Source organism: Triturus cristatus, chromosome 10, assembly GCF_964204655.1.
Source record: "Triturus cristatus chromosome 10, aTriCri1.1, whole genome shotgun sequence".
NCBI lineage: Eukaryota > Metazoa > Chordata > Amphibia > Caudata > Salamandridae > Triturus > Triturus cristatus.
The window spans coordinates 1,031,099,268-1,031,112,914 of record NC_140593.1 but is presented as its reverse complement, the minus strand read 5'-3'; the positions used below and the strand labels follow the sequence as shown (position 1 = coordinate 1,031,112,914).

The 13,647-nt window shown below is 45.2% G+C and overlaps 1 protein-coding gene across 1 annotated transcript in view; it reads left to right on the top strand.

Moving 5' to 3' along the window:
• The window catches only part of LOC146796475 (uromodulin-like), a 435,032-nt gene that overhangs the window by 183,168 nt on the left and 238,217 nt on the right, over nt 1-13,647 (top strand). The gene's annotated exons all lie outside the window — the stretch shown is intronic.

Below are 13,647 nucleotides of genomic sequence, written 5' to 3'. Positions count from 1 at the left end.
TGACAGGTGATTTGCTATTGTTCTTTACAAACAACACAGCACTTCATAAAATAGTTCGAATGTTTTCTCTCAATACAGTTGTCAACTCAATAAAGAAAACATGCCTATAGTGCGTGACTATCGGTATTTGAACACTGAAATGTTTCTAATACCTATCGGAGGCATCAGCGTAGTGGGAGTCAAGTCGTCTATGGTCAATCTTAACATTTGATTTGTAAAAATGTAAATATCTCCTACATAGCATTTACACATGTGCATCAAACGCATGCTGCCTTTCATTTCTAATGTTGACTGAAGGTAGGGCCCTGACTCACCGTCCTCGTGCGAGCCATGATAATTCTACCCGCCCTCCACAATGTTAATAAATAGCAACATATTTTCTGCGGATCTCCATGCACTGTTCAGTATTCCAGTTTGTCATCTATAAAAATGATGAGTAAAGGGAGCCAACCAGAAAGAGGCACAGGCGGCCAAAGGAATGCAGTGGCATTGAATCCAAGTGAATACACCTCTTCTGCGAGATAAGGTGTTTTCTTCAGTAAAGATGGCCTGCACTGTGGTAATGGGTTCAATTGGACTCTTGGAATGCAGTGATAAAGGTGTGAATGCTTTAATGCAGGTTTATTAGTACAGTTTCCAATAACAGGAGCAATGATGAAGTTCTGCAGAGGCTGACATAATGCAATTTCCGTGAAACATGAAACATATTTCATGGGACCCTTTGAAATATGGGTTGAGATAAATGACTTAAAGAAGCACCAATTGATGTCTCACACATTCAGGTATAGAATTACCTCACAAAAGATAACAACTGGGTCCATACTCACAAGTCTTAGTTATTCTGGTTTGATCTCTTTGTCTTCTGGCTAAGGTTATATACTTTTGTTTATAACTACTGCACATGAGAAAACAGCATGGCATTCATTCTACATATGTATATGTATGTTCTTCCCGGGGTATGCTGTTACCATTGTCCAGGAAGGGGTTGGCCATGCATTGCAAGTCACAACTAGTGAATTTAGGTTGGGGGTTGGTTTTGTGTTTGCAGAAACATATCAAACTCTTAACTGTGTTTTTTCAGTACATTTCTGTTATGTACTTTTGTGTGCATTCAATCGTATTCTTCCCACTCTGAAAGTGGTTGGAAATTTTATCCAGCCACGGGCAGGAGTGACTGCCCTTCCAGGATGGAAGGGTAACATATCATCCTCAAATTTGTTTGGGAGTGTAGGGTAGGGCTTTCTCCATGGGGAAGAATAATTTCCTGTGGAGAAAGACATGTGCAGCAGGCTTATTTCCCCCTGTTTTTAAATCTACACTATGCACAGTGGAATAGAAGGCGATGTCACATTACACCGCCAGCAGTAAGTCTGGAAACCTGCACCTGGTGCAGCTTTCCAGGTGCGCTTCTGGAGTGTTTGTGAACTAAAAAATACAAATGTAAAAGTACATTCTGGCAGTCCTAGCTTTTTATGTGCGGAGTCTCCGCAGTTATAAACTTGCTATTAGTTAACAAAAAAACAGAAAAATACTAAACACAAACGTGTACGTTTACCTTTATGTCTCAGGCCCAGAGATGCCAATAAACTTCCACTCATACGATTTTCCATGAATTTTGTATGTGTAGGTGTGTGATTCTATATAATATATAATATTATTCCTGAGCTAGAGTGATGGGAGGAGTTTTCACTGACACCTGAATAGGGCTGCGTCTGTCCTCACCCAAAGCTGTCTCCTCCCCTGTAGTGTGTCTGAAGCCAGGTGAGGAAAAGTCAGGGGCTTGTGCACTACAAAGACTTTACTTTGAAGTTTGCCTACTTCAAAGCCAGAAAGAGGTATTATTATTGGACCTCTGACACCCCTAAAGCAGAACACTTCTGGACTGAGAACAGTCTGCCAGGAAGATGAGCTGGATGCAGTAGGAGGACTGCCACTCTGCATGTTGCTTTCATGTGCTGGCTTGGTGCTTCTGTCCTGGTAGTGAAAGGACTGGACTTTGCTTCTGTATTCTGTTGAAAAGTCTCAGGGCCATCAAAAACTACACCTACCAGTGCCTGGGCTCTTCTGCTGAGAGCCCTGACTTGCCAAGTGGTGCCACATCCAAGTTCTGGTCTCTTGGAAGTGTAACCTGGTGAGAAAATCAACTCATTGACTCTCAGCAGCCGTTTTCTTGATGCAGCACCGCCGTGCGTCTAAAAAGCCTACACAGCGCCTGCCTTGAGGCTGAAAAGCCTACACAGCCCTAGTCCCAAGCACGGTGTCATGGATGTCCATGGCACCCACTCAGACTCCGACACAGCCCCTGCTTTGCCACTGAAGAATCGACACATTGCCTGCTTCGGGCTGTGAAATCGACACAGTACCTGCTTCGACGCTGCCGCTTCGACGCAGGGCGTCTGGATTTTTGACGCATCCTCCTTTGATGCCGTCTCTTCATTGATGACGTCCACATGTCTGAAGATTGATGCATCACCTCCTCTTGCAGTAAGAAACCGACATATCAAATCACCTGATAGTAAGGAACCGACGCATCACCTTCCCTGCCTAGCAAAAAGGAACCTATGCATCAACTTCCCTGGCAGTGAGGAACCAGCGCATCACCTCCTCTTGCAATAAGGAACCAACGCATCGCTTTGCTTTTCTGGCGCCTCACCTCCCCTGCGCCTGTTTCATCTTTGAATTTTGACACATCTAAGGTACTTTGTGCTAAAAGAAACGCATCCATATTTTTCTATGGACTGAACTTATTTAAGCTTTGAAAAGTGATATCTTAATTTGTGTATGTTGGATGTTTGTCATTTTGATATTGTGTTATTCAGATAAATATTTGTTATTTTTCAAAACTGGTGTGGACTCCTTTTGTAGTATTTTCATTGCATTACTGTGTGTATGTACAGATGCTTCACACATTGCCTCTGAGATAAGCCTGACTGCTCGGGCCAAGGTACCAAGGGGGTGAGCTGGAGTTATGTTAACTGTGTGACCTCCTTGCCCTGAAAATAGTGTGGGTTCCTACTTGGACAGGGTGAAAACCACTGCCATCTAGAGACCCCATTTCCAACAATGCACTTATGTACATGTAATATATGTGTGTGTGCTCATGTGTATATATTTCTATATCTATATATCTATCTATATCTATATTCACTGAAAAAACCATAGGTTTTAGGGAAAGTTATAGTTAGTTGGATATTTCACTTGTACAAAACCATAGAAATTCCCCCGGACAGAGTGAACTCCTGAGGCGGAAGCCGGGAGCTACGAGCATTTTTAAAAACTGAATATTTGTGTTGTCACTCCCTACCTGGCCGCTGCACCTTGCCACCAGTCTTGCCTGTACTTTCTCCCGCGCAGCCATCCCGTGGAAGCCCTCCTGCTCAGGCCACGCCCCCTCTGTGCTAGGCCCCGCCCCCGCCCTTTAAACGGCACGTTATCCTTCGCGCTGCCTGACAGAGTGAACTCCTGAGGCGGAAGCCGGGAGCTACGAGCATTTTTAAAAACTGAATATTTGTGTTGTTGCTCCCTACCTGGCCGCTGCACCTTGCCACCAGTCTTGCCTGTACTTTCTCCCGCGCAGCCATCCCGGGGAAGCCCTCCTGCTCAGGCCACGCCCCCTCTGCGCTAGGCCACGCCGCCCCGCCCTGTAAACGGCGCGTTATCCTTCGCGCTGCCGGACAGAGTGAACTCCTGAGGCGGAAGCCGGGAGCTACGAGCATTTTTAAAAACTGAATATTTGTGTTGTCACTCCCTACCTGGCCGCTGCACCTTGCCACCAGTCTTGCTTGTACTTTCTCCTGCGCAACCATCCTGGGGAAGCCCTCCTGCTCAGGCCATGCCCCCTCTGCGCTAGGCCATGCCCCCCGCCCTTTAAACGGCGCGTTATCCTTCGCGCTGCCGGACAGAGTGAACTCCTGAGGCGGAAGCCGGGAGCTACGAGCATTTTTAAAAACTGAATATTTGTGTTGTCACTCCCTACCTGGCCGCTGCACCTTGCCACCAGTCTTGCCTGTACTTTCTCCCGCGCAGCCATCCCGGGGAAGCCCTCCTGCTCAGGCCACGCCCCCTCTGCGCTAGGCCCCCCCCCCGCCCTTTAAAAGGCGCGTTATCCTTCGCGCTGCCGGACAGAGTGAACTCCTGAGGCGGAAGCCGGGAACTACGAGCATTTTTAAAACCTGAATATTTGTGTTGTCACTCCCTACCTGGCCGCTGCACCTTGCCACCAGTCTTGCCTGTACTTTCTCCCGCGCAGCCATCCCGGGGAAGTCCTCCTGCTCAGGCCACGCCCCCTCTGTGCTAGGCCACACCCCCTCATACTATATCATGTGTCTCTCCCGGACGCGCAGCGGGCGCGCCGACAGCGCGCCGAAGGCGCGCTTAAAGGCAAGCCCGTCTGCGCTCATCCGCGATCGTACGCGGTCCAGGGCCATACCTTTTGTCCCTCGGGAGGGACATATACGGTGGAGCAGGCAGGAACTGCTGACTTTTCGCATGTCTACCCCATGTCTACATAAATTGAGAGTGGAGGATAATATAGGCTGTGAACACTGCCACTTCTCTTTTGATCCTGGCAGGGATGTGGCCCCTAGAGACTATATCCTGGACTGTGGCCTGTTAAACGTACGTTCTCTGTGGAAACACAAATTAGATCTATACGACCTACTCACTGAGAAACAGTGGGATCTTGTGTTTCTTACTGAGACATGGCTAGATGAAGGCTCTACCCCTGATGCCTTAGAGGCACTACCAGAGGGCTATACAATGCTTAGGCAAGATAGACTCACCGGTAGAGGAGGGGGCATTGCTATTATAGCACAGAAAAATCTACATTGTCAATTAGACCACTCCTCCATCCTGGACAGTGAGGCAGGGAGCTTCACTGTTAAAGTGAATGAGAGCTGTACGCTGAAGGGCATGCTAATCTATAGACCCCCAGGCCCTATAGCCAGGTTTGGGGAGAGTCTGGTGGAAGGTATAATGGAGGCTGTGCTATGCAAAGACAAATTTCTGGTACTGGGGGATCTTAACCTACATTTAAACAACCCCACAGATAATGTTAGTAGGGACTTTTGCCAGGCATTGGGAGCCCTCCAACTGAATCAAATAGTAAGTGGTCCAACTCACCTGTTGGGACACTTACTGGACCCCATATTCGTCAATTGCGGGGAAGTAGAAGCTAAGACCCCCATTCCCATCCCTTGGTCGGATCATCACCTGGTACCATTCTCCATACGAATTTCCGGGGTTAAACCCCCGGAGCCAGCTACACTGTACCATCCCAGGCGGAGATGGGCTACCTTTTCCCAGGCTAAATTCAGTGCGGCACTGACTAAAGGAGGAAGCCCTGGGGGGGATGATGCGGATACGGCTAATACCAATCTTTGCCAGCGTATCAACGAGGCGCTTTATTGCACAGCCCCACTTTCGCACGCCAGATTGGGAGGCCGCCTTCAAAAAACTGCCCGTGGTTCAGTGATGAACTACGGGTCACGAAAACAGCATTGAAATGAGTCGAAAGACAGTGGCGGGGGGCTCCGTCTAAGGAAACTAGGGAGGCCTACCTAACGGAGAGGCGAATTTATCACGGGCTAATCAGGAAGTCCAAAGCAGCATATTACACCACTAGAGTTAGCGAAGCTGGTAACTCGACGAGGGAGCTCTTCTTGCTCTATAAAACCCTCTCGAGTGGGAAACCAGCCATGGCTCCAGATGACTGCTCGGTGGAATCCTGTGATAGGATTGCGGACTTCTTTTCCGAAAAGATAGCAAAAATCTATTCGGCATTTCCCAGTCATCCCATTGCTGGAACCGAATTTGCGGAAAGCCCGAGGGAATGGAGGGACAGACATATACTGACCAACTTTGTCACCCCGCCCTCGGAGGACCTCCTAAAAATCTGTATATCCGTCAAGTCGGGTTCCCCGCGGGATCCCACCACGCCGAAACGGCTAGTGGATAGCTTATCGGTGCTAGAACCATATATAGAACATCTACTGGATGTGTCTTTTAGCACCAAGACCGTGCCCAAAGCCTGGAAACAGGCGGTGGTTCTACCTCTCAGGAAGAAATCTAACATCAGCTTTGAGAAACTAGAGAACCTCCGGCCGATCTCCCTTCTGCCCTATCTGGCCAAAGTGGCGGAAAAAACGGTAAACATGCAACTGATGGATTTCGTGGATGAGGCTGCCCTACTACACGATACCCAGTTTGGTTTCCGTCCCCGCCACTCAACGGAATCAGCGCTTCTGATGGCTGTGGAGACCTTACGCCAGGGGGTGGATGAGGGTCATACTATGGCCCTCATCCTATTGGACCTGAGTGCAGCATTCGACACCGTAGCTCACACCACCCTGCTACGGTGTCTGAATAGTGGAGGAATATCTGGAGCTGCCCTCGCATGGATCCAGTCCTTCCTGACGGGAAGAAGCTTTCAGGTCCGCCAGGGCGAATGTTATTCCAGGGATATTGGATTGGACCAGGGCGTACCCCAGGGATCGTCCCTGAGCCCCACCCTGTTTAATCTTTATGTCTCCCCAGTGGCCCCTATTGCTGTGGGCCATGGTCTGCACATCGTGTCCTACGCCGACGACACGCAGCTGGTTATCTCCCTCTCGCGGGCGCCCGGTCTTGCGGCGGACAGTTTCAGAGCCTGCATGCAAGACCTTGCAGCCTGGATGTCCACCAATTGCCTTAAACTAAATGGCAGCAAGACTGAGGTGCTCGTAGTGGGGGGGAACCCATCTGTCTGGTCGTCGGCGTGGTGGCCCCCATGCTTGGGTGAGGCTCCAACACCCTGCCAAGAAGTTCGGAACCTTGGAGTCTGGTTAGATGCTGACCTGTCTTTTGGACCGCAGATAGGACGTGTGGCGGGCGTCTGCTTCAGCGTCCTGAAAAGTATACGGAAGGTTTTAGATCTCCTTCCCACGTCAGCTCGCAGAACGTTGGTGCACGCCCTCGTCACATCACGCCTGGATTATGGCAATTTGCTGTACCTGGGAGCAACTAACAAGGCCATAAATCGCCTTCAGGTGTTGCAGAACGCGGCAGCCCGCCTCATTCTAAAATTTCCCAAAAGAGTGGCCTCCAACACTACCCTTCAGACTCTTCACTGGTTGCCAGTGAGGAGCAGGGTTGAGTTTAAGGCCCTCTGTACCTGCCACCGCATCCTTACTGGGAAGGCGCCAACACCGCTCCAGAACCTGATCACCAGGTACGTACCCACACGCTCCCTTCGTTCTTCCCACGGAGGCCTTTTAAAGGTCCCGAGGATAAGGCGGGCTCACATGGGAGGCAGATCTTTTCGTTACCTGGTGGCTAAGAGCTGGAATGCTTTACCTTTGGACCTCCGTCTTGAGTCATCTGAACCTGGCTTCAGGAGGAAGTTAAAAACATATTTATATACACGCTAGCCTGCACAGACTCCATGGTTGAGTCTGTGGGAGTTCTTCTGTTCTAGCGCGGGGACACGCTTTGAGCGTAACCAAGTGCTCTATAAAATTCCCTTATTATTATTATTATTATTATAGTTAGTTCAGCTAACTATAACTCGCGCGCCCGCAATGCACTGCTGATGACGTCACATATTACATCACTCATGGCATGGGCAGTGACATCACTCATGGCATCACTGATGACATCTCAAATGACATCACTGATGACATCATCCAGTGAATGTTTGTCTTTCTGAAAATTAAATATTTTTATATATGTAGATCTCAAGGTCGATGGAAGAATAAATGGGTATATAGGTGTCTAAATGGATGATTTTTTTTGTAAAATTGATTGTATAACGGACGGATTAAGTGTATCTTAGTGAATACATGGGTTACTGAGTAATGTTTAAATATGTAAATATCTGTTTCAGTCTCTCACTTTGTGTATAAGTGACTGCATGGATTGGTGAGTAGCTACATGAGTGTCTATATGGGTTATTGCTTATTTTTTCGAGTATCAGTATGAGTGTCTGAGTGGTTCAGTGGAGGGTATTACTTAGTGCATAGATGCATGAATGAGTACGTCACTGTTTGTATGTGTTGAAGACAGTATGTGTGCAGGACTGTATGGGTGGATGAGTGTGTGTATGGGTGTGTTAGTGAGTGAATGACTGTCTCAATAGTGTCTTTATAAGTAACTACATATGTTTTAAACTACTATATGTGAGTATTGCTGTATATAAGTGAGTATATGTGAGAGTGAGAGATTGGAAGAGTTCCTGTATGAATAAGTATGTGTTTCTTTAAGTGATTTTTTAAAAGAGTAAGTATGTGTAACTTTCTGTAGAAGTAAGTGTGCTGGTGTGTGTATAACAGAATAGGCAAGTAAATGGATGTTTGCTTCTTTTTTAGCATGAGTGACTATGTGTGTGAGTAACTCTATGGATGAGTGGCAGTGTGTAACAGGATGTATAGGTGTATGAGTACATATGATGAGTGAGTACATGTATGAGTGACTACATAGGACTGTTGGTGTATGAGTGGATGTGTATGTAGATCTTAGAATTACTGAATAGGTTGTTGTAACTGGTATTGGTATGACCATTGTTTAGAAAATGTTAGTTTCTATTTTTGAGTGTGTGTATCAAAGGTTATATTAGGGTGAGAGGAGGTCTGCCACTCTATCACAAGGATGATGTCATCAGTGATGTCATTTGAGATGTCATCAGTGATGTCATGAGTAATGTGACTGACCATGTCATGAGTGATGTAATATGTGACATCATCAGCAGTGCATTGCGGGCACGCGAGTTATAGTTAGCTGAACTAACTATAACGGGGGAATTTCTATGGTTTTGTACGAGTGAAATATCCAACTAACTATAACTTTCCCTAAAACGTATGTTTTTTTCAGTGAATTTCTTAGGTTTTTTAAATGCTAATTCCTAACTATAACATGTCTGAAACCTATGGTTTTTTCAGTGAATTTCAAAGGTTTTGTAAATGACAATTTTTAAATGTATTAATTGTTATATTTATTTTTTTGATACTGATTTACTACATTTTTTAAACTTTTCATTTTTAGATATTTTAATTTTTAAATTACATAATAATTACATTATACATTACATCACAAAATATACTTTCACAGAATTAATTACTTTAGTTTAAATACTTTGCAAATAGGCAATAGACTTTTAAGTACAGTAGTTACAGTTGTTGCAATGGGTAACACAATTTCAAACCCAGTGCAACATTGAGCTCAATGGGAATTTCTAGTTAAATGCAATTAGTTACTTTATGGATTACTTTTCTAACCACAGGACTGGATCCTAGATTCAGTCCTGGGACATCTCCTGTAAACAGTTGAGTAAAAGCGTTTTAGTTACACTATTGATTTTTAAGGAATATTATTGTATTTTAAAAGTTGACACTTTGAAACTTTTCTGGTGAAAACCAGACAATGGATTCCTGTGGAAGGAAATACAAGTTACTGGTAAGTACGGTTAGAATAACTTTGAAGGGTCAGTGCTGGGCTAAAAGATGCAGCACTGGCTTGTCTCCTGATAACAGGTGAGTAAATCGGAATTCGTTGTTCGGATGATTTTAGGTGAATATTTTAAAGTTCCAAAACTCCACACTTAGAAGAATTTCCAAGTGAAACCAGTCAATGTTAGCCTATGGAAGGACATTCAAGTTACTGGTAAGTAGATTCAGATTCAGATTTAGTTTATTGTGCAGTTAATTAAAACCTTTACAATCGTTCATTACATATTTCCATACACTTAAAATTAATCATTGTTAAAAAAACACGTTAAAATGAGAAAAATCTCAGTAAAAGGAAGGCCCAAAAGTAGCATTGAAATACAAAGGACGTTATTGGTCAGGCTAAGGGTGTGAAAAAAGAGAAAGTACAGGGTGCGGACCTAATAATTGCAATTTTGGATGCAAAATGTGGTAATCTTTAACGTTTGCTAAATTAACAGTTCTACAACAGCTGTATAGTCCTTTAGAGCGCAGGGTCTGCTAGTCCTGATAATACTATGTTTCCTATTTAGGCCAACAGTGCATGCGTTAGCCTCTATGGGTTGGCTCAAGGAGCCGCAAACAATTCAGCTGTGATTCAATCTGTGACCAGGGGGCCTGCCTTTTTCTTGGTTATTTCTACAACAGATATGTATTTTACCAACCGACAGCTTAGTTGGACATCCTCACCAGAGAGGGATGCTTTTACTGCTTGCCTGCAGGTTCGAATGGCTTTCGTGTTAAAGATGGGTCTTAGCAGAGTTCGTCAGGCCGATTTTAGGGCCTTGCAGATTGTCAGTAGGTGCACTATGTACTCCTCCCCTTCCCCGCAGAGGCGGCAAATTGCAGGCAGCGGGGGGCGTAGCCAAGGTGACATATGGTATGCAGATGGTAGTATGCCTAAGTGGAGTTTCAGGAATTTCTCTTTAGTCGCTCTTGAGAAGCTAGTGAGGAGGTATGCTTGAGGTGAAGCCGTGTTGTAGGTCTGTAGGGTAAACCAGCCATGGGAGCGGTCTGACAAGTCCGCTTTATCCTGTATAAGAGACTCTTTTTTTATCACTTTATTTACAATTTTTTTAAAGCTGGTAGTCGTTGTTGGTAGCTCCCAGAGTTCCTGCAATCCCAGTTGGCAGAGTGATTTATCCAGATAATTTCGGGCTGGGCATGTCCCCTTGTTCTTCAGTTCTTCCCATAGATGCGTGTTTAGTGAGTCAGGCGGGCCCCTTTTGATTTTAAACCAGCTTTTGATGAATGCCTCTCTACGGGCAAGCTCTTGCCTTTGAAACCCGAACTCCAGCCTCAGTTGTGCGGGGGATGTATACCTTGGAAGCCCAAAGATCATTCGAATTGCTTTTGTTATTGTGTGGTCCAGTATACCTGCGTCTCTCCCTCTCATGGCTTCGCTTCCGTAAGTTATCGACGGTAGAAGTTTAGCCTGGATCACTCTAATTAAGGGAAGGAGGTTTGGGCCAGAGATGTTGTTCTTAAGATTTCTCAGTGCCACAGCGATTATCAGCCCCCTTTTTTTTATGGTCTCAATTTGCACTGTGTACTTCCCTTTGTTATCGATCATGATTCCCAGGTACTTGTAGCTTTGAACTGCCTCCAGTTTCCGTGACGCCAGGAACCATTGTGGTTGTTTCTTTTTTTTGCGCCAATTCACACAGAGTGTTTTTGTTTTTTCACTGTTGATTCTGAGTTTGTTCCCCTCAGAGTAGTGAGATGTTAAGTCAAGCAGGCGCTGTAGGCCCACCGGTGTCTGACTTATTAGTACCAAGTCGTCTGCGTAGAGTAAATTAGATAACTGGAGCCCGCCTATTTTTGGTGCATGCAAATTGTTTCCATTTAGGATGGTTGAAAGCTCTGCCATAAAGAGATTGAAGAGTAATGGGGCGAGTACGCAGCCTTGCTTTAATCCGATGGTTGTTGGGATCTTTTTTGATAGATGGTCTCCTCTGCCCAGTTTGACTTGGACCCAGGTGTTGCTATGCAAAAAGATTAACTGATTTAGGAGTAATGATGGAATGTTCATTTTTTCCAGTTTTTTCCACAGTAAATTCCTATTTATGTGGTCAAATGCAGCGCTATAGTCAATAAAGCATAGGTATAGGGGCTGTTTTTTGGCGAGTGCGGCATCTATCACTAATGAAAGGGTCATGATGTTCGTAGTAGTGCCCATGTTCTTACAAAAGCCTGTTTGGTTTAACGGGATTGCAGATGTTTCCGCCGCCCAAGTTGTTAGTTCTTGTAGGAGCAGTCCTGCGTAGTATTTTGCTTCGTTGTCAAGCAATGCTACCAGCCTATAATTTTTGGGGTTATCCCGGTTACCATTTTTATAGATGGGGGAGATGATCGAGCCCCTCCATGAAGGTGGTATCGTAGAAGTTCGTAGGATTGTTTCAAAGGTTGGTTTTAATATGCATGCCCAATATTCTGGGTCTTGTTTATATAATATGGGCGGGATCCCGTTTGGACCAGGGGCTCCCTCGCGCCTGCCTTTTGAAATTCTTTTGCAGATGTGTTTGCACGTAATTTTGAAAAGTTGTTCTGAAGGTAAATTAATGGATAGTTGAGATCTTAAGGGTTCACTTCCGGGTGAGGGAGCGTTGGTATAAGGTAGGGTTTCCAGGTCTTTATTGAAGTGAGTATGTAGGAAGGTTGTCCAAGCCTCTTCGGTAACATGTGAGTTAATGCCTGGGTTTGGAGAACTGTCAAGTGTGTTGACCTTTAACCAGAATTGAGCGCTATTGTTATTTTTAATATCATACAGGAGTTTTGCCCAGAAGGCCCCTTCAGCATCTTTTTTTAGGCACCATAATAGTTTCCTTCGTTTGGCTTTCAGAGCCCTCAGTTCCTCTAGGGCCGTGCGGTCCAGTTGATCTTTCTTTAGTCTCTGTAGTGTGCGGTTTATCGATGTTCTGAGGTTTTTAAGTTGCACGTTGTTTTCACTATGAAGGAATGGGCATTTCGGTTGGGCGAGGCCAGGCCTTCTCTTTTCGTGTGAATCCTTTTTTACACCATATTTGTTTCCTAGTTTCCTTGTAAACATCTCCCAGCTTCTTAGACTGTCAGAGTCTGCAAGTTGTACCTCTTCCATCAATAGTTTGCGAGGATGAGAAACCCTTCAGGGTCATCTATTTTGCATTTTATTCTCTTTTCCATAGCTGTGATTTCTAAGTTGTGGACGTTTGCTGGCAAGGTGTGTGGTGTGGAAGTTGAGCATATTGTGATTTCCTGTGGTAGATGGTCGCTGTAGTCAGAGGTTCCAATATGATAGTCAATTATTTTTGAAAACATACAGCGAGTAACAAATGTGAAATCTATTGTAGTACTTGCTGTTGTATTATGGAATGTTGCAGTCTGTGGTTGGTCTCCTGGAAATCTTCCGTTTAGTGATCTCAAGCCCAGCTGCTCGAGGATTGCTAGAAGCTTCTGTGGTGTTTTCGGTGTTTTAGATGTTTTTGTGTGACTCCCGCCTGCGTTGTTATCTTTTATTATTGCGGACCATGCAAAGGGGTCGTGCCCCATGTCGGTTTCTTCAGGTGTTCTCCTAAACATGTTTGCGTTGAAGTCCCCGGTAATAATCAGCCTATTGGTCTGCTGTTCCGTTAAAATGATTTCTAGCTTCTCCTTCAGCTGCAAGGTCCCTTTAGTTCTGGCACGCAGATGTAGGTAAAGGTTTATAAGAATTACCGACTCATTTATTTCCTCCCCTTGTAGAGTTAATCTGAGTGCTTGCATAGCATTTGGAAGAGTTAAGTTGTTCGATATTGGCTCCAGGGCGTAGATCCTCTTTATGGAGCTGTATGTTGCAAGCCCTCCCTTGCTGTGTCCAAATTTGGCACTTTTTATTGCAGGTGAGGAGAACAAATTGAATCCGTTCAGAGCTGGCGGAATTTCACACCAGGATTCCTGGAGCAAAATTAAATCGAAGCCTTCTAGATAAAGTTGCAGTTCCTGATCGAAGATCTTCTCTCCAACCCCATTGATGTTCCACGAGCAGATTTTAAGGGTATTGTTATTTGTTTCAACATTGGGTACACAGAGCTTCGAATTTCACAGGTTTTGATTTTTTGTGTTTATGGTCCTCGATAACCAGGACCACTCTTTTGGGGGTGTTGTTTTTATTGCATTGGGTATGGGGTGATGCTGGTCTCTTATTACATTACGCTCTGGGCTTTCGCTGCGGGCT